The sequence below is a fragment of the Aquarana catesbeiana genome, linkage group LG08 (genome assembly GCF_042186555.1).
Source record: "Aquarana catesbeiana isolate 2022-GZ linkage group LG08, ASM4218655v1, whole genome shotgun sequence".
In the NCBI taxonomy this organism is placed as follows: Eukaryota; Metazoa; Chordata; class Amphibia; order Anura; family Ranidae; genus Aquarana; species Aquarana catesbeiana.
Window position 1 is genome coordinate 92,326,537 of NC_133331.1, and position 26,446 is coordinate 92,352,982.

Here is a 26,446-nt window from a genome sequence, read left to right on the forward strand (position 1 = left end):
TCTGATTGGCTGAGAGTGCTGCTCCATTCTTCACCCTTTCTGAGTGCTGTTGTACTGGTCATTGTAAGTGGCTGATAATAAGCTAGATTCAGGCACAAATGTGTGTAGAAATACAATATTTCATGATTTTTTAATGAATACATCAATGGATTGAATGGCCTTTTTTCCTCTTTGCCCAGAGATAGACTGTAAGCTGATCACAGACATCAGGGGACAGTGAAATGTACAGGTAAGATCTGATCATCTGAAGAAGCCTTTAGGTTCTGCTTCAGGCATAAACATAAGCATTTAGTTGTAGGTGACAAAGTTTCCAATCTATCCAGTTGCTGTGTTCCACGGTTCTTGTAGCTGGCAGTGCTTGCAGGGGACCAGGGATATATAGGATTATGCTTTTGGAAAGCAATTGAAATTCCCTCATAATGAAAAAAGAGCAGTCATCGTTTTTTGAATGACGTGAGCAGTGTATGATTTTCTATCTATCTATCTATCTATCTATCTATCTATCTATCTATCTATCTATCTATCTATCTATCTATCTATCTATCTATCTATCTATCTATCTATCACATTGGAAGGTAAAAACGTGTTTGTGGAATTAATAACCTATACATTTTTGGCACAAAATTACATTTAAATATCTCAACCATATGTAGCACTAATGCCGCGTACACACGGTCGGACTTTTCGTCTACAAAAGTCCGACAGCCTGTCCGACAGACTTCCGGCGGACTTCCGGCGGACTTGCAGCAGACTTTCTAACGAACGGACTTGCCTACACACGACCACACAAAAGTCCGACGGATTCGTACGTGATGACGTACACCGGACTAAAATAAGGAAGTTCATAGCCAGTAGCCAATAGCTGCCCTAGCATGGGTTTTTGTCCGTCGGACTAGCACACAGACGAGCGGATTTCGGGGTCCGTCGTAGTTACGACGTAAAGATTTGAAGCATGTTTCAAATCTAAAGTCCGTCGGATTTGAGGCTGAAAAAGTCTGCTGAAAGTCCGGAGAAGCCCACACACGATCGGATTACCAGCCAGCTTTAGTCCGTCATCGTCCGTTGGACTTTTGTAGATGAAAAGTCCGACCGTGTGTACGCGGCATAACTCTCGGTGGAGCTGCTGGTTTAAGCGGGCTTGTTACCTTCACTCTCCTTCCCTCTGTTTTACCGGCACCGGGTCTAGGGTTCCGTTGAGTTTACCTCTGGACGATACACGCACCCACACTTGAATAAGTTTTCAATGCTTTATTAAACGATTTACTAAGGAAGTAGCAGGAAAGAGGCAGAAAGGAAACCGCAGAAGAAACTCAAATATCTTCTTGTAAGATTCTTGACAAATGTCCTGGTAGAATTTGGATATTACAATTGAATGCACTCCCCTCGTGGGACACACTCTTTGCTCGCCTGGATAGGCCTCTCTCACTTGCCTAGCAGCCAGTACGTAGCACGAACAAAAGTCTCTGCCACAGACTTGTTTGGGATAACCCTGTACGATCCTCTGCCACAGGATGTATTGGTTATCTGCAATGAATGTTAGTCACAGTGCTTGAACCTTTAAGCCAACCCGGTAACACTATGCTGTATAGTTACTTTTAGGATACGTCCTCCAACCAAGTCACCAGGCTCCTCTCCAGACCAGCACGCTGCGTGATCCTTCCATGACGGGTCCTCCCCTGGGATCTCCTCGGTTGTCCAGCTTCTTCCCTTCTGGATAGACAGCTCAGGACCATTCCTCGGCTGCTGTGGTAGGCCCCAGACAAGCTTTTGGGCCCACCCCTGCGCAGCAGCGGCGTGGGCCTCCGGAACGGAGGACCACGAAATTGCTCTCTAACGCATACCTGTCGGCCAGGAGGGCCAGCAGGTGGCTGTAAAAACGAACCCCACAATATGGCATCTGTCCCATAAATACCCTCGCCCAGAATGCAACTCGGAGGACCACCTCCACCGAGTTGTCTCCGGGACAGAAGAGCATCCACACGCTTCGACACGTTGCCTTTCCAACACTGGCCAGTGATAATAGCGACACCCACCGGTCAGTATGGAAGCACACACAACGTCAGCCAAGCTGGAACAGAGGCAAACCTAACCTATTTAACGAACAAGTTACTAAATTTACCTGACATATGGTAGATCGCAAATCTACCAGCGCTACACATACAAATGTCTCACACAATAAACCTGGAGGGAACCCATGTAAAAAACACAGCAACAAACATTTTGCCATAGAAAAAAAAGTGTATGTAGCTCATAAATACCAATTTATTTTACTCATCTAATTATAGGAAACTGAAATGTGTTTTGGTTGTTGTGGCTTTCTTTGTACATCATTACTGCTTTGCAGGCCTTGTTGCATAAGACTACATGCCTTAAAGTATATGTGTAGCCATGGGGTTAGCACTACTGACAAACAATCCGCCAAATCACCCCACTGCCAGACTTCATGCATCCTTTCCAGAGACAATGAACAGTCTTTTGCAAGCTTTTTTTTTGTTGTTTTATTGACGGGTACAACTTGGATAGGGATTGGGATATGGGATGCACATAGAATCAATTATTGCCATCATATTTACAGATTTCAGTTACTTTAATCATAGTTAGAGCCCGAAGATTGATTGTGCACACTTGACTAAATAGAAATCTTCTCCTGCAGCTCCCTGCAGACTATTGCTCCCTCTGCATCTCCATGCAGACTACTGTTCCTAAGAGCTTTCCATCCATCACCGTGTGAGGGACAGAAACATCACTTTTGACCGTGTAAAAGAAATGGTCTTAGTTCTCTTCACCACCTGCCCAATTTTGCTTCTCCTTGCACCCTTGGTTTCCTCCTGCACAACTTGTAATTAGGTTTAAGGTATAACACATCCTCTTCTAATGGGTATGAAGAACTCACTCTGAATAAGCCCCTCAACTGGCTCTGGTGACTCGTTGCTACTAGGGCTGAGGTCTTCAGAACCTCTCCCCAGAGGCCTAGTAGGTTAAAGTCTATAGGAAATGGACTACTGCTCCCAGCCAGTCCAACTTGCAAACCATGTGCCAGCCGGCCACACTGATTTGACACACATCCCCACAGTCTCTTCTATGATCCAGAACTCTTCACCATCCACCGTGTGTATGATAAAGACTCTAGTGACCGTGTAGAAGCAAAGTTCCCTTACAGAATCCCTGGCACCTCCAGCCATCAACTGTGGTAACACTCACCAACCTTCCAGCCCTGAGTCCTTGATGAGCAACTTTCCTGGACCATGCGTTCCGACAGCTTCTCCTGCCCCTCTGCTCCAGGAGTTCCCTGCCACCGACCGTGCGGTGACAGAGACATTGCCAATGACAGTGTAGAGGCAATGTTCCTTCACAGTTCTCCCTAGGCCTCCTCCTGCAATCCCACCCCCCCCCCTCAGATGGGGGTGTGCTCCTGTGGCTGTCTAGCACTCCATTCCTCACATCACCCAGTCGACTACTCCTCCCAGCAGCATGTGACCTCAGCCTATATAGGAGACCCGCCCCATTCCAATGCCAGTTAGGGATTGGTCAGGGCTCCCACATGGGCTGCCTGCCACTCCAGCTCTAGGCCCAGCCTCCTCTTCCAGAACATTCTCCCTGGAAGCAGGGGAGGCGCCTCAGAACTAAAGTACATGTGGTCACACCCACTGCTACTCTAACCACTCCCAGTTCCCAGATCAAAAGAGACAGGCCTAGCTTGCAGCATAGGCCTGCCTAAATTTGCCTGTGCTGGACAAACCTAGTAAAACAACCCTAGCACCTACCTTCTGGTAGAGGGTGCTACATATGTAAAGCCAAACATTTTTGTTCAGTTTTAGATAGAATGCGAAAAGCTTTGAACCCCTGTCAGATTTGTATGCGGATCTGTGTCACCACAGGGGAGATTTACCCTCTCTGCTGGTCCTGGGTTCCAATGGGTAAAGCTGTTCTGGTGACAACTGTCTAAGAGGGCTTTGGAAACATCTCCTCTTACTTCCTGCTGTGTCACTGGAACACGAAGTAAAGTAGAATCTCCCTGTTGGGACACAAAATAAAAAGCTTGACGGGGTCCTAACCATTCCTTATTGTATCCAATTTTAAAAAGTTTTGGCTTTACCTACACTTTAACAAACCTCTTTGTCATATAATAATGTCAAATAATGTCAAATATCATAGTAGCAGCAATAATAATTTATCATGTATTGCACAATTCTATACCATTTTCAGTTTATTAATGATTGCGTCTCCTCCTACTTCCCTTGTAGTTTTACAAACCTCTTTCTCCTGTGTCAGAGAAGGGCTGAGTTCTCTATTTAATGTGCAAAGCCGTTGGAAGGACCATCATCTGCTGTGTAGACATGCTGCACAGTTTGTGGACTGTTGTGCTACAGTTAGAGCAGGGGTCACCAAACTCCAGTTTACTGTCCTTCAGTCTTAAATGGCCAGATTGTGATGAGTGGGGGTACAAATTGCCCTGGATTCGATGAGAATTACCAGTGCTTTAGGTTTGGTGGTCAGTGGAAGTAAATAAATGACGTAGAGCCTGTAGTCAGTAGCAGATGAAATAGCACCCCAATGCCGGTGGAATAGTGCCCCGTCATTGGTATCAATTGGAGGAAAAGTGCCCCATTGTTGGTGTCAGTGGCAGGAATAGTACCCCATCATGGGTGTCAGGAATTATGCCCCACTGTTGGGAAGAATAGTGCTTTGTATCAGTAGGAGGACTAGTGCCTCAAGGGCTGGATAAAGGCAAGCAAAGGACAACATCTGGCTTGTGGGATGCATTTTGGAGATCACTGGTCTAGAGCACTGTACTCTGTCATCCTGCAATGATCCTGCATTACCTAAAGATTGTGTAGTTGAGATCCTCTGTGCCCCTGTTATGAGTCATTTTGAAACAGTAAAGATCAAACTCTTTCTGTGAGTAATTTCTTTGTAAAAGGGACATTGTTGAAGGCCACTGAGGTTGGTAGAGGGACAGTACAAAGCTGCCCCAGGGATTTGGAAACTTGCCAGTACAGATACATCAAAGAAAGCCATAGCAGTGACTGCAGTTGGTACGAACTCTGCTATAAACAGCAAGATGTGGCTTGCAAAAAATGCAAACATGGCCAACTGCATTGGCAAACAGGAGGGCACATCCACAAACCTGTGGTTGCAATCAGGTAGCATGCAGTATATCCACCAGTCACCTAATTCAGATGCCTGTGTATATAGGGCCTCTGCAGAATGCAAGCAATGCATTGGACTACACGTGCCATCATCAAGCCACAGAGTTTATGTTAAATAGCACATTCATGTAACATTTTGCCATTCCCCATTTGGTTGATTGCATTTCCTATTCCCCATCTCTTTGAAACATGATATTCAAACATGCTTTCCTCCCGCTTCTCCTGAAATAACCCGCGGTCACCCAACTATGTACTTTATGGCACCAAGCTTTTAAAGTAAGGTAGATTGATATGTGATATTTTTGTTTGCCTATAGTATTCTATAGTATGTTATTTGTGGTGGAGCCTGAAACTTTGAAATGTGGCTTATGCAGACTGTTCTTCTATGTAGATTTAACCCCTGACTTCATAAACAACCAGACATTTGTAGAGCAGGATTTGTTTGATTTAAATGGTACACTGTTATACAATTTACAATGTGTTTTCATCAGCTCTTTAGACGTTCTCTTGATAAATCATAAATCAATTTTTTCTTTGACCAGTTTAGTATGTAGGCCAATGAAAGACGAATACTGATTGGATGCTCTGATCTACTGGTTTTTGTTCAACTTCTCTTGTTCAAGATCTTGAAGCCGCTGAAATTGCATGTATATAACAATCACTCTTGGATTATGTTTGTCAACATAAAAGCCTACTACCACTGATTACAGTGGTATGTCCAAAGTTTCTAAAGGAGCATCAGAGTTAAAGCAATAGTAAACCTTCATCTTTTTTTTTTTTTAAACCTGCAAGGCAAAGTTAGAATGTGCTAGTATGCATTGCATACTAGCACATTATGTGAAACTTACCCTAGAACGAAACCCTCGAGCGGCGCGCTGTCACCCCTGAAGGCTCTTCCATCTTCTCCCGATCTTCCTTCTGGGTTCGCGTACTCCGTCTGTGTGAGTGGCTGGAGCCACAATGAGGTCACTCCTGGAGTATGCACGTGGGAGCCGCCGTTTATGGCACAGAACTCTGAAGGAATGGCACGGTCAGCCATTCCTTCAGAACGCATGCGCTGGTGACATCACAGACTGCATCTACAGTAAATTTTTCCTAAAAGGTGCACTTTTAAAGTGGTTGTTAAGCCACTCTAACCTGTATACACCATCAGCACTGCCTTCTCTGTGTGTGATTTATAAAAAATAAATGCTGCAAATACCTAATTTCACTGCCGAGATTGCGATCACATGACTGGCCAGATTTCTCCTTTCCTCCTCTGAGAGATGCAGCGAGTGGGGCTGAGATTCCTCTGCTGATGTCAGTCTGGAGGGGAGGAGGGGGAGAGGAGAAGAGGAGGAGAGAGCTGGCTGGTCATGTGATCGCAATCTCAGCTCTTAAATTAGCAGGAGGCTAATAATTAATAGGAGGCAGTGCTGACGGTGTATACAGGTTAGTGTTATGAGAGCAGCAGGAGGGGGGAGGGCGGTTCACACACAGACAGAGAGGAGAGGGAGAGGAGGACACAGGAGCAGAGAGGAGAGCAGATAGCAGGCTGCTGATGACAGAGGCATGTAAACTGACCACGGTGTCTGGTCTCAGCAGCCATGATACACCGTGGTCAGTTTACAGAGGGGTGGGGAGAAACTGGCAGGATCAGCCAGGTTTTTTAGGTGTTACAGGGGCCAAATGACATAGGACAAGCACTGTGTCATATAACATGCTTTAAAGGAGCAGGATCCTTTTTTTTGGGGGGTTAACAAACGCTTTAAGAGATATTTACAGTACCAATAGGTAAGCCTTATTATAGGCTTACCTATAGGTAAAATTCATGCATAGGAGTTTACTCCCACTCAAAAGGAAATCTATGGTCACAGCATACACATTCATTTTAAAACATCAGCATTGTAACAGCAATACAAACAAGAGCAATTTTAGACAGTCCAATATAAGCTTACTTGAAAAACCTCCTTTCATGATGTGAGAGCAGCCTGCTGGCCAACTCTTTCCACAACTTCTTGGATTCCCAGTACGCTTTGCAGCTTATCCTCTGTAGTTTACTTTCAATTTCTAAGGACTACATATCCCATGGTACCTTGCTGCCGGCAAACAGTAATTCCTGTACTGACTTCACCTCCTAAAGATCCTCCTTTTAGTACTTCTGTAGTTCAGAAGGCAGGCTCTGTGATTTCTGTGACACAGCAGTGCTACTCACAGGGCATAGTGAATACATCATAGAACTCAAGGAAGTAAATGCGTGGGGATCTTTGCACAGTAAGTTTACAAACTTCAAGTTTGTTCAGATCAGGGGTATTGAATTTAAATACATGGAGGTCCGATTAGTAAAAGTTTCTTCCAACCGAGGTCCGAATCGCAGTTTTGTGCGATGACGCAGATTCTTTACATCACAGCCCAGGTGTGCAGGCAGGACAGTCCATTCATTTGAATGGGCTGCTGTGCCTACGTTTTCTGCTGGGAAAAGGTCCTGGCACCTTTTTAAAAATGCGGCCACATGGAAACTGCATGGTGCGATTGTACCATGCAATTTCCATGTGTGGGAAATTGCACCTTGCATTTCAGTGCGTTTATGAGCCATTGGTACCCCTACCCAATTTCTGTGCAGCACCTCATTTTGTGCGCAGCTGCTTGTCCCCTTCACATCTACCCCACCACAGCACTGCCCCCTTCACATATCACCCCACACAGTATTGCCCCCTTCACATATCACCCCACACAGTATTGCCCCCTTCACATATCACCCCACACAGTATTGTTCCCTTCCCCCGCTCCCCGTCCTTCACAGTTCCATATATTTTCCTCCCTTCACTCTCCTACCTTTCACAGAGTGGAGAGCAGGAGGCGAGACAATCCTAAACTGAAGGCACAGCAGCACTGGGCGGGGCGTGGGAGCTGCCGGGTTGACGTTTCAGCGAACTGGTGATTGGCTGCTAGGACTGCCTCCTAGCAGCCAATCACCTCCCGATTAATGTGACAGGCAGCTACGCTCCACGCAGTGCTGGTCCCACCCCCAGTCCAGAATTGTCCCGCCTCCCGCCGTCCGCTCCTCTCTACTCTGCTAATGATAGCGGAGGAGGCTGGGGACAAAAGCGGTGACCAAATGGCGCCATCGCGGCGGTCCAGAAAGAGCAGCAGATCAGGCCGGATGCGGATCGCATTTAGTGATGCCCGGTTTAGATGGATAGGAATAGGCTAGAAATAATTGAAATACAGTGTGAAAATGAATATATGGTTTTACATTTGGATCATAGATACACTTTATTATAGATACAGATTCCTATGATTTTGATTTGATGTTTTGAACTTTGATTAAGTGTTCATCTTTTGTTCCAAGTCCTGATAAAGGGAGAGTTTTGATGTGTCCAAAATGTGCTGGATTTTTTCCTGGTCAAATTGTGAACTATTTAAAACTCTTGGACTCTTCTCTTATTTATCATAAGGTCTGGTGCTCATTTGTGTATGTGTACATTTGATGTCGTTCTCTAGAACCTATTGAGGGAGGCCTGTTTGTTTTGGGAGCTGCCTCATCAAGCCGGTGAACCAATTTGGAAATGTCTTATATTTGATCATTTAGATAAACTGGAGAGTTTAACCACCTGAAAGTTTCCTATATGTCTTTATACCAGTCTTACTCAACCAGAATTTCATAGAAGCTTAGGTTTCAGCCAGAGATTGCTATAAGTTCTTTGAGCAGTGATCAATGTCTGGCACTCAGGCAAGTAGTAACCACTGCCAAGAATGATCTGTAAGGTTGGGATTTGTCCCACTGACCGCAAATGTAAGGAGCATATTTCTCACTTAATGTACCATGAGCTGTAGATCTTTATGATATATGAATATTATTATTAGCAATGATTACCTAAGACTGGAAAGTTAGTATCACATATTGCACCATTTTTGCCCAAATCACACCCACTTTCTTGGTGGTCCCACCCAGATAGTGCCTTCCCCTAATTATACAGGAATCACCCACTTACCCTCAAAAATATCTTTTTTTTTTTTTTGTTACTGCGTATGCTCAGTAACTTAAAGAGCAGCGCCAGTCTCCGCCAAAAAACGAAACGTCAACAGCTAGAAATACTGTTGACTTTTAATATTATCACCCAAGCCAATTCTTCTATTCGGCTATCGGGTGCTGGGCCATCTTGATTAAGGGAAACTGGCAGGGATTCCAACTGTGCTCTAATTCATCCCAAATGTGTTCTATTGAGTTGAGGTGCAGGCCAGTCAAGTTTCTCCACCCCAAACTGGCTCATCCATGTCTTTATGGACCTTGCTTTGTGCAATGGTGATCAGTCATGTTGGAACAGGAAAGGACCATCCCCAACTGTTCCCACAAAGTTGGGAGCATGAAATTATCCAAAATGTCTTGGTATGCTCACACCTTAAGATTTCCGTTCACTGGAACTAAGGGGCCAAGCCCAACCCCTGAAAAACAATCCCACACAATTTACACTTGGCACAATGCAGTCAGGCAAGTACCGTTCTCCTGGCAACTGCCAAACCCAGACACATCCATCAGATTGCCAGACAGAGAAGCATGATTCATCACTCCAGAGAACACATTTATGCTCTGGAGTCAGTCTAGTGGCGGAGTGCTTTATACCACTGCATCTGATGCTTTGCATTGCACTTGGTGGTGAAATGCTTGCAGCTGCTTGGCCATGGAAACCCATTCCATGAAGCTCTCTATGCACTGTTGTGCTAATCTGAAGGCCAAACAAAGTTTGGAGGTCTGTAACTATTGACTCTGCAGACAGTTGGCGACATCTGTGCACTATGAGCTTTAGCATGTGCTGACCCCGCTCTGTCATTTTATGGGGCCTTCCACTTTGTGGCTGATTTTCTGTTGTTCCCAGTTGCTTCAACTTTGTTATAATACCACTAAAGCCGCGTACACACGAGCGGACTGTCCGAAAGAAAAAGTCAGACGGAAGCTTTTCATCGTCTATTCCGATCGTGTGTAGGCCTCATTGGACTTCTTTCTTCGAAAATTCTGAAGGACCTAGAAACGGAACATGTTCTAAATATTTTCGACGGAACCAATTCCTATCGGGAAAACCGATTGTCTGTATGCTGTTCCGACGGACCAAAAAGAACGCATGCTGTGAAGCAAGTACAAGCAAGTACGAGACGGAAGCTATTGGCTACTGGCTATTGAACTTCCTTTTTCTAGTCCCGTCGTAAGTGTTGTACGTCTCCGCGTTCTGGACTGTTGGACTTTGGTCGGACTTTGGGTTGACCGTGTGTAGGAGACCGCTTGAATGGGATTCCGTTGGAGTTCCTTCGGAGAAACCTTCTGAGTTTATTCCGATGGCAAAACCGGTCGTGTGTATAACAGTTGACTGTGGAATATTTAGTAAGGAAGGAAATTTCACAGATGGACTTATTATCACAGTACCACGTTTGAATTTACTGAGCTCCTGAGAGTGATCCATTCTTTCACAAACGTTTGTAGAAGCAGTCTGAATGCCTAGGTCAGTGATGGCGAATCTTCGCACCCCAGATGTTTTCAAACTACAACTCCCATGATGCTTATGCACTCTGCAGTGTATTTGAGCATCATGGGAAATGTAGTTCCAAAACATCTGGGGTGCCAAGGTTCGCCATCACTGGCCTAGGTGCTTGATTTTTTTTTGAGAACTGACAATTTTTATTGATTTTTCAAGAGAAAAGGAATTTCCAAAATAAAATACAGGTAACACACTTTGTTGTAGTAAAAGTACTTCTGGCATGTAATCAACAAACATTTTTTCCAGTGGTAAAGTTCGGTGCAGGCGTGCATAGCTTACAAACATTGGCAGTATGTAGAATTGTCGTGTTAATTAGATAGCACACCAAAATCTAGCCTGCATAAGTGCGCGTAAACAAATGGAGGAGGAGAAAAATATAATAAAAAGGTTAAGAGGAGTCAGGGATAGAAGAAAGAAACGGGATTGAAAGTAGTGAAGAAGGGAGAGTAAGAGAGGACAACCACCTGCCCCAAAAGCTCCGCACCACCTGAGAGGCACCAATCATAAGGGCAGTTAATCTCTGCAAGATCGTGGGTTATGGAGTATTAGGTTATAGGAGTCTCCAACAAGACCCATGGCTTCCATACTCGATTATGTATATCAAGAGGGTTATTTAGAGAGGCCATCAGGTACTCCATTCTTTTAACATCTCTGATCCTGGAGTGTAGCTCAAACAGTGAGGGGGGTTCCCTCTTTTTCCACTTCAGGGCCACCAAACACCGCGCTGCAGTTAGCACGTGGGCTAAGAGCTTTTTTGACACTTTAGAGAAAGAGGTGAGTGGGAGGCCCAGAAGAAAAGTTTTTGGGTTGAAGGGCACCCCAGTACCAAAGATGGATTGAAGCAGGGAGTGCAGCGTCTGCCAATAGGGGGTAGGTGCTTGATTTTATACACATGAGGCCATGGAGGTGATTGGAACATTCAAATCCAATGATTTGGAGGGGTATCCCAATACTTTTGGCAATATAGTGTATATTGTCGCAGTGAGAGGCCCCGTCTGTGTGAAAACATAGGAGAAATGCACATGGGGTTATTTCGATTACACTTTGAATGGCTCCACAGAGATGAGTTTTCATCTTTCTCCAGTTTTTTTTTTAATTCCAGGATCAGGGGCTGAAGCTCAGAGACTTCAAAGTGCTTCTCCAATCCTATTTCCAGATTTTACCAGGAACCAGCAGGCTGAGTGTGCAGGTGTTCACACCTGTTATAATTTAGGACCTGGCAGTAGTTCAGGGCTCCATCCAACAGACAGGAGGTCTGTGCCAGGAATCAGGAGGACTCAATCCCTTTTCAGGAGTGGGAGAGGCAGCATGGGGTAGCCAGAGTGTGCATGTCTACAGGAGGCATTTATAGTCTGTGACAGAGCAGCAAGGAGCTGATCAAGAGTAAGCTATGGGAAAGCTTGAGTTTAAGGAACTGTGGGGTTAATTTACTAAAACTGGAGAGTGCAAAATCGGCTTCCAGTTTTTACATTTTTTTTTTTTATTAACCACTTGAGCCCCGGACCATTATGCTGCCTAAGGACCAGAGGTCTTTTTCCAATTTGGCACTGCGTCGCTTTAACTGCTAATTGCGCGGTCATGCAATGCTGTACCCAAACGAAATTTGCGTCCTTTTCTTCCCACAAATAGAGCTTTCTTTTGATGGTATTTGATCACCTCTGCGGTTTTTATTTTTTGCGCTATAAACGGAAAAAGACCGAAAATTTTGAAAAAAAATGATATTTTCTACTTTTTGTTATAAAAAAAATCCAATAAACTAAATTTTAGTCATACATTTAGGCCAAAATGTATTCGGCCACATGTCTTTGGTAAAAAAAATGTCAATAAGCGTATATTTATTGGTTTGCGCAAAAGTTATAGCGTCTACAAACTAGGGTACATTTTCTGGAATTTACACAGCTTTTAGTTTATGACTGCCTATGTCATTTCTTGAGGTGCTAAAATGGCAGGGCAGTACAAAACCCCCCCAAATGACCCCATTTTGGAAAGTAGACACCCCAAGGAAATTGCTGAGAGGCATGTTGAACCCATTGAATATTTATTTTTTTTGTCCCAAGTGATTGAAAAATGACAAAAAAAAAAAAAAATATTTACAAAAAGTCGTCACTAAATGATATATTGCTCACACAGGCCATGGGCCTATGTGGAATTGCACCCCAAAATACATTTAGCTGCTTCTCCTGAGTATGGGGATACCACATGTGTGGGACTTTTTGGGAGCCTAGCCGCGTACGGGGCCCCGAAAACCAATCACCGCCTTCAGGATTTCTAAGGGTGTAAATTTTTGCTTTCACTCTTCACTGCCTATCACAGTTTCGGAGGCCATGGAATGCCCAGGTGGCACAAAACCCCCCAAAATGACCCCATTTTGGAAAGTAGACACCCCAAGCTATTTGCTGAGAGGCATATTGAGTCCATGGAATATTTTATATTTTGACACAAGTTGCGGGAAAGTGACACTTTTTTTTTTTTTTTTTTTTTTTTTTCATAAAGTTGTCACTAAATGATATATTGCTCACACAGGCCATGGGCATATGTGGAATTGCACCCCAAAATACATTTAGCTGCTTCTCCTGAGTATGGGGATACCACATGTGTGGGACTTTTTGGGAGCCTAGCCGCGTACTGGACCCCGAAAACCAATCACTGCCTTCAGGATTTCTAAGGGTGAAAATTTTTGATTTCACTCTTTACTGCCTATCACAGTTTCGGAGGCCATGGAATGCCCAGGTGGCACAAAACCCCCCCAAATGACCCCATTCTGGAAAGTAGACACCCCAAGCTATTTGCTGAAAGGCATGGTGAGTATTTTGCAGCTCTCATTTGTTTTTGAAAATGAAGAAAGACAAGAAAAAACATTTTTTTTTTTTCTTTTTTCAATTTTCAAAACTTTGTGACAAAAAGTGAGGTCTGCAAAATACTCACTATACCTCTCAGCAAATAGCTTGGGGTGTCTACTTTCCAAAATGGGGTCATTTGGGGGGGTTTTGTGCCACCTGGGCATTCCATGGCCTCCGAAACTGTGATAGGCAGTGAAGAGTGAAATAAAAAATTCACGCCCTTAGAAAGCCTGAAGGCGGTGGTTGGTTTTCGGGGTCCCGTACGCGGCTAGGCTCCCAAAAAGTCTCACACATGTGGTATCCCCGTACTCAGGAGAAGCAGCAGAATGTATTTTGGGGTGTAATTTCACATATTTCCATGGCATGTTTGAGCAATATATCATTTAGTGACAACTTTGTGCAAAAAAAAAAAAAAAAAAAAAAAAATTTGTCTCTTTCCCGCAACTTGTGTCGCAATATAAAATATTCCATGGACTCGACATGCCTCTCAGCAAATAGCTTGGGGTGTCTACTTTCCAAAATGGGGTCATTTGGGGGGGTTTTGAACTGTCCTGGCATTTTATGCACAACATTTAGAAGCTTATGTCACACATCACCCACTCTTCTAACCACTTGAAGACAAAGCCCTTTCTGACACTTATTGTTTACATGAAAAAGTTTTTTTTTTTTGCAAAAAAATTACTTTGAACCCCCAAACATTATATATTTTTTTAAAGCAAATGCCCTACAGATTAAAATGGTGGGTGTTTCATTTTTTTTTTTCACACAGTAATTGCGCAGCGATTTTTCAAACGCATTTTTTGGGGAAAAAACACACTTTTTTAAATTTTAATGCACTAAAACACGCTATATTGCCCAAATGTTTGAGGAAATAAAAAAGATGATCTTAGGCCGAGTACATGGATACCAAACATGACATGCTTTAAAATTGCGCACAAACGTGCAGTGGCAACAAAATAAATACATGTTTAAAAGCCTTCAAAAGCCTTTACAGGTTACCACTTTAGATTTACAGAGGAGGTCTACTGGAAAAATTACTGCACTCGATCTGGCCTTCGCGGTGATACCTCACATGCATGGTGCAATTGCTGTTTATGTTTGACGACAGACCGCCGCTTGCGTTCGCCTTAGCGCGAGAGCAGGGGGCGACAGGGGTGTTTTTTTTTTTTTTTTTTTTTTCTTTATTATTTTTTTGCTTTTTTAATCTTACTTTTAAACTGTTCCTTTCATATTTTTTTTTTAATCATTTTTATTGTTATCTCGGGGAATGTAAATATCCCCTATGATAGCAATAGGTAGTGACAGGTACTCTTTTTTGAAAAAATTGTGGTCTATTAGACCCTAGATCTCTCCTCTGCCCTCAAAGCATCTGACCACACCAAGATCGGTGTGATAAAATGCTTCCCCAATTTCCCAATGGCGCTATTTACATCCGGCGAAATCTAAGTCATGAAATACTCGTAGCTTCCGGTTTCTTAGGCCATAGAGATGTTTGGAGCCACTCTGGTCTCTGATCAGCTCTATGGTCAGCTGGCTGAATCACCGGCTGCATTCTCAGGTTCCCTGTTGAGACAGGAGAGCCAGAGAAAAACATGGAAGACGGTGGGGGGGGGGGGGGGCATTCCCTCCCACGGCTTGTAAAAGCAGTCTAGAGGCTAATTAGCCGCTAGGATTGCTTTTACATGAAAGCCGACCGCTGGCTGAAAAGAATGATACCAAGATGATACCTAAACCTGCAGGCATCATTCTGGTATAACCACTCAAAGTCGTGAATGGCGTACCTGAAGACAAAAAAATGGTTAACAATGGTTAACAATAAAGCACAGTAAAGTGTAAATAATTACACACCTGAAAAACAAACATGATAAAACATAATAACAATAACAATAACAATAACAATAAAACATTGCAGAATAGAATACAGTAAAAAAGAGCAGAACAATAGAGAGAGAGAATAGAGAGAGAGAGAACAATAAAACAACAACTATTTTTTTTTATTTCATATTTTTTTTTTTTTTTACACTTTTTTTGTAACTAACTTTTATAACGGTAACCGGTTCCAGGTTCGGGTCTCTCAAAATGCGATGGCATCTTGGGAGACCCTGTGAAAGTGTGCCTAGTCTGTGCAATGCTGTACCCTACGCTAATACTCAACTAGTGAATGGTAGCGTTCAAAACATTCACCAATGCAAAGACCAGGATTGTCAGGACAGGAGGGACAATAATAGCGGGTGTCACGCCTATATCCGCGCTTGCTGCAGACACAACATCTTTTTTGGGGGGGTTCGTTGGGTAGGGGTACTCGGGAGGACATAAAAATGCCTCTCATGCAGCCGACTGCATTTGGTTGGGGATGTGAATGGGGGAAGTACGGGCGCTGCAGAAGCGGTGGGTTCCCAATTAGGATTGGCGAATGCAGCAGGAAGGGCACTATGGGCACGACGGGCCTGTGTTTGTCTTCTTGGTGGCAGTGGGACACTACTTGTGCTTGTCACCTCACCAGCTTGAACTGCACTTATGGGACTCGCCACGTCACCAAGTGTTACTGCAGTGCTGGTTTGACTACGACCGGGGTGTACTAGGCCGCTGGCGCTTGCCAGTTCACCAAAACGCTACCAAAAAACGTTAGCGATCGCAGGGATCAGGCCTGACTCTGCGAACGCTGCAGTTATGCGTTTAGTGTTTTGTAAGTGTCAGTGATCGATCGATACTGCACTTGGGTGGGCTGGGCCGGGCCGGGCGGAGGGGCAAAACGCAGGTGCTAGCAGGTATCTGGGCTGATCCCGCTAACACTGCGTTTTTGGGAACCCTAAACTGCTGGTGACGCTAGTATAGATCTGATCGGATCAGATATTGATGCGATCAGATACTATACCACTAAGGGAGGTGTACGGTGCGTGCGTGGGTGTTAGCGGTACTGGCGCTAATCTGACGCTGCCTGGGGCTGGTGCTTGCCAGTTCACCAAAACGCTACAAAAAAAACTGTTAGCGATCGCAGGGATCAGGCCTGACTCTGCGAACGCTGCAGTTATGCGTTTAGTGTTTTGTAAGTGTCAGTGATCGATCGATACTGCACTTGGGTGGGCTGGGCTGGGCCGGGCGGAGGGGCAAAACGCAGGTGCTAGCAGGTATCTGGGCTGATTCCGCTAACACTGCGTTTTTGGGAACCCTAAACTGCTGGGGACGCTAGTATAGATCTGATCGGATCAGATATTGATCCGTTCAGATACTATACCACTAAGGGAGGCGTATGCTGCGTGCGTGGGTGTTAGCGGTACTGGCGCTAACCTGACGCCTGGGGCTGGTGCTTGCCAGTTCACCAAAATGCTACCAAAAAAACTGTTAGCGATCGCAGGGATCAGGCCTGACTCTGTGAACGCTGCAGTTATGCGTTTAGTGTTTTGTAAGTGACAGTGATCGATCGATACTGCACTTAGGTGGGCTGGGCGGAGGCACAAAACGCAGGTGCTAGCAGGTATCTGGGCTGATCCCGCTAACACTGCGTTTTTGGGAACCCTAAACTGCTGGGGACGCTAGTATAGATCTGATCGGATCAGATATTGATCCGTTCAGATACTATACCACTAAGGGAGGCGTATGCTGCATGCGTGGGTGTTAGCGGTACTGGCGCTAATCTGACGCTGCCTGGGGCGACGCATATCACCGCCGGGCGATCAGGGGGCTAAACCTTTATTTGGTAATAAACGGCGGGTGCCCTGACACTATAAAAAATAAACGAAATAACCAGCGTCATCCGTAACGGTTATACGGTGATCAGTGGTGAAAGGGTTAACTAGGGGGCAATCAAGGGGTTAAAACATTTATTCGGTAGTATATGGGGGTCCCTGTCTCTATAAAACGCTGACGGCGAACCTAAATATTTACCTCACTAACTAGCGTCACCAGCGACACTAATACAGCGATCAGAAAAATGATCGCTTAGCAACACTGGTGACAGGGGGTGATCAAGGGGTTAAAACTTTATTAGGGGGGGTTAGGGGGGTACCCTAGACCTAAAGGGGGGTAATACTAACTGTCCCAACACTGTAACTGTCACAAACTGACACTATGCAGTAATCAGAAAAAAAAAAAAAAAAAACTGCTGGTGTCAGTTTGTGACGGGGGGGGGGGTGATTGGGGGGGGATCGGGGGGCGATCGGGGGGGGGATCGGAGTGTTTTGTGTGCCTGGCATGTTCTACTGTGTGTGTGTGTGTTGTGCACTTACATTGATGTCTTCTCTCCTCGGGCTGGAACGGAAAATACCGACCCGAGGGGAGATGACATCACTTCCTTTGCTGCTGTTTAGCATACAGCAGCAAAGGAGTGTTTTCATTGGCCGGCGGCGATCGCGAGGGGGGGGCCACGAACGGATGGTCTCCCCCTCATCACCGATCGCCGCTGGACAAAAGACGACCGCCTCGGGCACCGGGGGGGGGTCCGATCGGACCCCCCACCCGCGGAAGGCAAATCACGTACCCTGTACGTGATTTTGCCTGTCCGTGCCACTTTGCCGACGTACATCGGCGTGAGGCGGTCGTCAAGTGGTTAAAGCTTAGTTGAACTAGCTGAAGTTAGAAGCTGATTGGCTACTATGCACAACTGCTCCAAATTTTGCACTCTAGTTTTAGTAAAATGAACCCCTGTGTGTATTGGTCCGTGGATCAGACCTAAGGTCTATGCTTGAGGCTGAAGCAGACGTGTGGCAAGAGAGTGAGCCAGGAGGCTGAAATATTCTGTTGTGCAAATTACAGTAATGGCAGAAGCCCCTGCATGGGCAACTGATGTCTTTTGTGAAGTTTTCCATTCTATTATAACAAAAGTGGGCTATTAAGCCTTTAAACACAGTTGCTGAAGTGGTCTGAACTCACTGTTATGCACTACCATTGAGCTAAGAAATTCCCCAATGCCACTATAAACACACACATAGTGGTGGATGACCTGATATGATCCAGTTACTGACTTTGCTCCTGACATGTTTACTGTATAAAGGATGGTGAGTCATGGTCAGCATGCTTTCGTTTATAGAGAAAGATCATTTTTCATTTTAAGATAAAGGAAGCACAGTGAGACAGTATTCACAAATATGATCAGGAGTTGGTGAGCTGTATAGCTGATACAGTAGTACAACCTAAAATGTTTCTGGGCCTTAAAAGTGAGAGGGTCCAACCATATCCTTTACTGATCAGTTTGGTACTCTCATTACATTCAGTTCACAATAAATCACTATTTCTGTTTCTTAATATTTTTAAGTTAATATTTTACTCATATTTATTCAAATGTATCAAACCAAGAACAGAACAGGACATCATGGATCTGTGTTTCTGCATGAGCTATGAGGACCTCCCGATAAAATTTAGCTTCCGAGCCCTGTGGTTTTTATTTGCAAAGAGCTATTTGTGCTGTATCCAAACCCAAAAAAGTCAGTCCATCCAAAATCAGCAGAAGTACACTTATAAAACTCATTGGTTCCTTTATTATAACCAGGCAAATGAAGTACCGGTATGTACACAAATATCAACTTTCACCCTTTCCCTGCAATCTCCTATGAGAGGTATGATGAATAGCTCAGGCAGTACATTTCTTTTGGTTTGCTCCAAGCCACCATCCAAACATAATCACAATTTGGGTTCTGTATTTATGGAGTGATATCAAACAAGGCATATTAGCATCCCCTTGGGTATACATGATTCTGAAAGCTTTCATATAATTGGCTGGTTGAGGTCACATGGGATGTTCTCAGCTAATGGGAGCTGGAAATGCTTGCTCTTTACAGATTCTCTCCTCTGTGTTTTGTCTGTGAACACATACTTTCCCAATTAGGGCTGGTCCAAGACATTGTGCTGCCTTAGTCCAAGAATAAAAAACAATAAAAAATCACACCCACCAAAAGGCAACCTCATCAATTATTTTATATCATGATAATTAAACTCAAATTACATTTTCCAGGAAGTCAGATTTACACGCAACAGCGCCTTGTCTATATGCAAAATTATATGACATACCATTATGTTCAATTCCAAAGGGCAGGCTAGGGCAGTATAGGGGCAGGCCAGGGTAATATAAGAACAGGCAGCCACTACTAGAAAAAATGATGGACACCCTTTGTGTCCTGTCACACAGAATTAATTTATTTGACCTCTCTGTTGCTCACTCTCAGTGCTCCCATAGTCTTCAGTGCCTAGCCTCATGCATGCCACAGAGCAGAAGAAGGAGGGTCGGGCGCGAGACTCCCTCCTCCAGTTCCACCCAATAGAAATGCAAGCCTCGCAAGTTGCGCCCGAACATTGGCTGCTGGCGGAGCCAGTGGGGAAGGGATCTTTCATTGCTCTCTGTCTTCTGTGGGTACCCGCCCCGTCAGCGCACACACTTGAGCTCTTCATTAGTGCTTGGGTGTTTAACAGCCGGAGTTAGACTGTGTGGGAGCACCCTCGTGCTTGGCAACTATGAGTATGCTTGTTGAGGGCAGCAGGGCGGCCTTTTTACAGGGTGGTGGATTGTTACAGGGGGCAATTGTTACCCTGCTCCCCGGCCCAGTCCACCCCTGTATGACACACAAAACTGCTGGAAAGAGAATCTTGGGCGTCAATTTGCCGCCCCTCTCGAAGTGCCAGTGGACCCAGCCGGACCAATGATAGGGCCGGTCCTGTTCCCTATATTGCATAAAGGCATGTACTGTATAATACTCATCATGTTATGGTTTCTTGGATTAAAGGCATCAAATCAAACAGGTGGAGCAATACATCATTCACTTTTTTATTTGATCACAAATTTGCCCTTTTCATGACCACTTCCACACTTGGGTTATTTTATTCACGCATATAATTATCTTGCCTAGGAGTCTATTTTGCTATTTTTATTTTGTTTAATTTACAACTAAGTTACTAAATTCCTCAGCGCAATATAGCAAAAGGAAGGGGAACACAACATTCTATGCAAAGTAGTACCAGGCTAGCTACTTTGGTTATTTGCTCACTGTGAAATAACAGCTAGATACCAAAGTGATCCTGGTCTTTGTAGACATGATCATGCACATCTCTGTGGTTGCACACAGGGGAGCCCATGGGATTGTGCATAGGCACCAAAGGGCAGAAAGGAGTAGCTCTAGCTTGCGGTGCATTAATGTGCTGCCTATTAGGATGCAGATCTACTGTCTGTGGATTAGGATTCTTCTGGCTAGGTTAATTATGCATATGGCTTTTTACGTCTCCCAATATCTCTTTGCTGATGTTCCTAGTTTTACTCTCTTCCTATCAAAAAATCTCACTCTTCCTGCTGCATTCTCCATAACACTGAGCAAACAAATGTTGCTCTTTTCTGGAATGGGTAACTTGAAATGAGCAATACAAATAGCAAAAATAGTCAAATCCAGTGAGGGGGTGTAAGACTATGGATAGTGGAGACACAGACATCTCACTGCTGGTGTCTCTAAGATATAGAAGAAGCCAGGGGTGATGCAATCTGCCAAAATCCATATAAAAAGAGACATCCATACTGAACTAAAAAAGAAACCAACTATTTGTAGATGACAGGTTTATTTAGGACCGTATTTTATACTTTGTAGGTTCCAGTACAGTGCAGGCTCCTCTGATATTGTTCCAAAAGAGGTTCCAGTACCGTGCAGGCTCCGCTGATTTTGTTCCAAAGGATTAGCCATCCCTGACTAAGGCCTGAATTTTTAAGTTATACCATGAGAAGAGCCCAATATATTTTCTGGTACCAAAGTAAACTTTACTGAAACAGTAAATCGCTTAGCTTTAATGAAGCAAAAACTAACATGGATCATGCTCTATGAAAAAATGGTCAGTGTCCTAGAAGACAAACAACCCCTGTTTGAAAAGATGTGGACCCCTTGGCTTTCTTACCTACAGGTGCCAAACACTCAGGATTGACATTGGATCAGTGGCAGGTTGAACTCCTGGACAGGTGTGGTCTCTTTCTTTTGCTTTCTTTTCTGATTCTCTCCCTTTCCTTTTCCTAACTCGCTCTTTTCTATCTCTTTACTCGGGTGCAATATAGGTCCTCCAGTTAGACCCTTTATCTCAACCTTTTCTGTCTAGGTTTTATATATGACAATATATCGTAAAGGATTTGTTACTGATACATTTGATTTCTCTTAGTATATAATATTTTTAGGGTAGGATAAATGAGTCAAGTGTTAGATAACATAGTGGTCACTATGTTTACTATAGTTCCATTATTATGTCAATAGCCTGCCTTGGTGGTCGAGTGGGTGTAGTCCTGCTTGACCACTTTGGCGCAGTTACTGGTACCCATTGATGGACTTCCATGGATTACTGTTTTAACTCCTTACCCTTTAAACATGCTATTGTTGATAACGTCTTGTTTACTGTTTGTGTTGACAGAGCCATTTTGCACTCCTTTATATTACATTATAAAGTTTTTACTGCCAAGGGTGTTGTGTAGGGAAGGTAGAGAGGTATGGGGGTAGGTAAGAGTCAGCAATATGTCATTGGCAAAAAGTGATAGTGTATATTCCTGCTGTCGCAGCAGTACCCCCTGAATGTCTGGGTGGGACCTGATGGCCAAGGCAAGGGGTCCCAGACTTAGAATAAAGAGCAGGGTTGACAAAGGGCAGCCCTGTCTGGTACCATCACTTAGGGGTAACCTCTGCAACATATGAGAATACAGCTGTACCTGGGATGAAGGGTTAGAGTATAAAGCCTGTAAGACCTGAATAAATGGGCCCAAGAACCTGTATCTAGAAACTACTGCAAACATAAATGGCCAACTTAGGTGGTTGAAGGCTTTTTTGTGTGTCTAGACTAAGGACAATGGCAGGATGTTTAGTCTTGGTCCAAAGGTCTATCAGGTCTATTGTCCGTCTTGTGTTGTCCCCTGCATGTCTTGTTGTGACAAAGCCTACTTGGTTTCTGTGTATTAATGGTGTCAGCAATGGTAAAAGTCTATTGGCTAATATTCTAGTGAATATTTTATAATCTGAATTCAATAAGGCGATGGGTCGATAGTTGTCTGGCAATGAGGGGTCCTTACCTGGTTTAGGAAAAACGGTAAAAAATGCATGCAGAAATTGTGAATGTGGGATGGTGCCTTTGAGCAAGGAGGAAAACAGGGTCATTAGATATGGGGTTAAAATTGGGGAGAATGTTTTGTGGTAGTTATAGGGGAGCCCATCTGGTCCTGGGGATTTGTGGGATGGCAAACCTTTGATCACCTCTGTTATTTCCTCTGAAGTGATAAGTGCGTTAAGCATAGAACTTTTTTCGGGGGAGATTTTAGGTAAGTTTGAGGAGGTCATATAGTCATCAAACTTTGCTTGTGTAAATTGGGGGGTAGAGTCGGAGCTCAAACAATTATAAAGTCCCTGGTAAAAGTCGCCAAACACCTTAGACATGGCCTTGGGACAATATGTAGGAGTACCATCTGGCTGCATTAGATGATCAGGGATAGATACAAAAGGGCGTGGTTTAAGTCTATTAACCAGCACCCTATGTGGTTTATTGGCATACTCATAGAATTTTTGTCTGGACCACAATAGAGATTTGGATATCCTGCTCATGTTGAATGATTTAATGCGGTTGCGGATCGAGATAACAACTCTCAATCGTTCCACCGTGGGGGGATTCAAGTAGGTGCATCTCTGCGGCTCTCAGCTTGGAGATGAGTTCAGCTTTCAGTTTAGTGGAGTCTCGTTTTAGACGAGAGCCCGCAGATATGCACTCATCTCTGAAAAAAGCCTTATGGGCTTCCCACAAGGTGGAGATCTACGGCACCGAACCTTCATTCAATTGAAAAAATTCAGACAATTTTTGTTGTAGCTGGGGTTGGATCTCATGGTTTCGTATCAAGGATTCATTAAATGCCAATGGCAGGTTTTGGCCGTTGTGGCGGATAAAACAATATCTAGTTCAATGGGTGCATGGTCCGACCAAGTGATAGGATTTATCTCTGATGAGACTACATAAGATAGTAGAGGGGCTGTTACAAAGAAATGGTCCAGCCTAGAATATAGCTTATGAGGGGGGGGGAATAGAATGTGTATCCTTTTTGGGTGGGGTGTTTCACTCTCCACGTATCATAAAGGTTATGAGATCTAGTCAGTTTACGGAAGGCGGCGGACAGTTTCTGAGTATGTGTCCATGGAGTGTCTTTAAATAAAGCATATTTATCCTTGGTCGGGGACATGCACACATTAAAATCTCCTCCTATTATCATAAAAGGCTTTGAAAAGGATTGCAGCTTCTCAAACCAGTGTTAGCTTCGCTAACAAAAACATTTTGTCAACGATTTTGTCAGCAGCATTTTTACAGTGACGAAAATGGAATGAAAAGCACAGCGCATTTTCGTCCACTGACAAAAACTATGACGAAAATTGGATCCGTTTTCGTTATCAAACGAGACGAAAATGGCAAGGAGGGACATTTACCAATTTCCGTTTTTTTACGGAGCTCCGCCTACCCACCTACTTACGCAATCTGTGCCCAGCGCCACCGTGACGAGTCCGACGCCAGTGTGAGTGAGGCGAGAGGAGAGGACACTGTGAGAGCTCCCGAGTCCTGACTCCTGAGTTCGACTCCTCCTGGCGCCGCGCCCGCTGCACAGAGGCAGAGAACTTTGACTGAGAGAGCAGACATCAGCAGAGCTAGTCTTAGTGCAGTACTTTGTACTGCTGTACATAATTGTGGTACGTACAACAGGCCTGAGGCCTCCCCCTCCCCTCACTGCCCTTAGACGACCACCTGTGCAACAGTGCAAGTGCAACTGTGCAGGCCTCCTCTGACAGGAAGTGGCACAGTGGCACTGGCATCCAGGGCCAGGCCTTTTTGCAATGCAAATGCACTGTCAATTATTTATAGGCCATCCCCTCAGACCACCATCCAGGCTCCAGCACCTTTTGTACTGTACTCACTGCATGCCATTTATTTCCTAATTTCACAGGCCTACTCTATACAGACCACCATTGAGAGCAGAGCACTCCCGAGTCCCAAGTCCGACTCCTCCTGATGCCGACGCCGCGCCCGCCACCCAGAGGCAGAAGAGCACACTGAGAGGCTGAGAGCAGACTGGGCAGACATCAGCAGACTAGTGCAGTACTTTGCACTGCAGTACAATAATTGTGGTACATACAACAGGCCTGAGGCCTCCCCCCTCCCCTCACTGCCCTTAGACGACCACCATCCGTCCAGAGCACACTGTGCAACAGTGCAAGTGCAACTGTGATTGTGCAGGCCTCCTCCGACAGGCAGTGGCACAGTGGCACTGGCATCCAGGGCCAGGCCTTTTTGCAAATGCACTGTCGATTATTTATAGGCCATCCCCTCAGACCACCATCCAGGCTCCAGCACCCTGTGTACTGTACTCACTGCATGCCATTTATTTCCTAATTTCACAGGCCTACTCTACTCAGAACACTGTTGAGAGCACTGCAGCATACAGGCTTCCAGTTCCCCCCCACCGTACGTCCAAGACTCCAAAGTCCAAACTTCTGTGATTGTCACTGGTAGAAAGAGAAGATCTATGGGTGTATTTTACATTTGATGTTAAAGACAACAAGACTCTTTGCAAACCATGTGGAGCGACACTCGCTGCTAATAATACAACAAACTTGAAGCGTCATTTGCGGACAACTCATCCTGAAATTCATAAAAAGGTAAGCACAGCAACACGTGACAATGTAAAAATAAATAAAATGAATAAGAAAATGGCTTTTTTTTTTAAAGCGCCCCTGTTACAACGACGGCCATCCGCCATGTTATTCTCTAGATTCTCTGCTAAAAATATATATATATATAATGTTTGGGGGTTCTAAGTAATTTTCTAGCAAAAAATATGAATTTTAACTTGCAAGCAACAAATGTCAGAAATGAAAGGGTTATTCTTAACTAAATGCTGTTTTGTTGTTTGTCTGTCTATGTTGTGCACTTTAGTCACTAAATTTTAATGGGAGCGAGTAATTTGATTTCATAATATCTATCAGCTGCTGCTTTCCCTGAATTTAAGTATCTCACCAAAATATATGTAGAAGGATATGGTCAGTCAGTGGTCACTGGAAGGGGCTGGGGCACTGTCAATTTTGGTACAGCACAGGCACCTAAAGCCCTAAGGCCGTCCCTGGCCTATGCATAGAGTATATTATAAAGAGACTACTTGGAGCTGACTAGAGAATGTAAAATCAGAATAACTTTAATTTCCCCCCCTAATTCAACCCCACAGATACAGAAAACCTCAAATTATGAACCAAGTCAAGCCAGTGGCAGTGCACAACCACAGCAATCTATTTGCACTGCTCTTTTAGGTCATTCAAAATATAAAATTGACTCTAAGGAACAACATGCCAGGGAGGAGGCCCTAGCAAGATGGATTGGGCGCACCAGATTACCAGTCAGAACGATTGAAGATGAGGACTTTGTTGGCATGATGGAGACAGTAGATAGGAAGCTGACTGTTCCAAAGAAAACTAAAATAAGCAATCTGATTGACAAACAGTATGAAGATGAAAAACAAAAATTCAAAAAGAGAGTGGCTGCTGCTCGGAGAGTATCTATTAGCACTGATTTGTGGACCAAAAAAGGACTCTCAGCTTCATTCCTTGCCATAAGTGGATGCTACTTTTGTGTTGAACAATGAAAATGAAAGGCCGTGTGAACCAGCGTTTTGCTTCACTCTTGGATACAACTGATGAAATGTTCTCCCCACTTGCAGCAGCTGCTTGTTTTGTTAACTCTATTGTCTGTGAAACCCTTGTTGATGTGGCGGATAAGAATATTCAGGAACTACTTATAAAGGCAGAGGCGTATGCCGCAAAAAAATCCACATTGCCACACCCACAACTTGAGGAGTTGTCTGAAGAAGATGATATGGTAGAACTATTGCAGGAAGTGGAAGAAGCAAGCCACCGGCATCCACATCTAAGCAGCCACAGCACTATGCCAGCTTCTCAAGCCTTTGCAGAGAGGGGATTCAATG